Source organism: Octopus bimaculoides, chromosome 1, assembly GCF_001194135.2.
Source record: "Octopus bimaculoides isolate UCB-OBI-ISO-001 chromosome 1, ASM119413v2, whole genome shotgun sequence".
NCBI classification, from domain to species: Eukaryota; Metazoa; Mollusca; class Cephalopoda; order Octopoda; family Octopodidae; genus Octopus; species Octopus bimaculoides.
The window spans coordinates 49,338,503-49,339,213 of NC_068981.1; the positions used below are offsets into that span (position 1 = coordinate 49,338,503).

The 711-nt window shown below is 31.1% G+C and overlaps 1 protein-coding gene across 2 annotated transcripts in view; it reads left to right on the forward strand.

The window, feature by feature from the left end:
• LOC106881850 (uncharacterized) overlaps positions 1-711 on the forward strand; it is a 517,233-nt gene that overhangs the window by 240,955 nt on the left and 275,567 nt on the right. For both annotated transcript variants that reach the window (XM_052966454.1, XM_052966450.1), the window contains exon 2: positions 482-530. The gene's annotated coding sequence lies outside the window, so the exon portion shown is untranslated. The remainder of the gene's footprint in view (positions 1-481; positions 531-711) is intronic.

Below are 711 nucleotides of genomic sequence, written 5' to 3' on the forward strand. Positions count from 1 at the left end.
TATACAGATACACATACATATACATAAGTTCAGTGTTGTTACTCTCGGTTATGTATTTTCAGTATTGAGACAGCGACAAGACAGAGATGCATGTCTCAATATATACTGGAAAGAATTGAGAAGTGCAGTTCTTGAATAGTCTGATTACTATGCAAGCGAACCCGTGATTTTTTTACTGATTTCTCCAGATATTTGCGATTGGTTGTTTTGCTTGCTACGTTCATAGAACATTTACAAAGACAATTTCAATGGTATGAGGCTGGAGGTTTGCACTTAGTTTAATGAAAGAATATTATTGATAAGACACTTACCAGATGTAACTTTGCTTTACTGCATGTTACGAGTAGACACATTTTCATTTATACTTGCTTGTATTTATATATATAATGTATAGGTAAAATGTATAAAATTGCTTTGAAAATGCCCAGCACATATTTTTGTAAAACATCTGTTTAAAATTTCATATTTCGTTCTGTTTCAGGAGTACCACTGATAACTGAAATCATACAAGTGTTTAACAGTTGTTTCATGTAAGTTAAATTTTAAAATACAATTATTATGAGGAGATATTTTTCAAGCAGCAAAAGAGAAAAATCTATGAAAACTTTTATATTGTTTAAGTTCATTTTGTTTAAGCAATGTATATAGATATGAATACACAAATGCGCACGCACAAAGAAAAGCATTTCGTGTCCATTTCAGTGTGTGGGG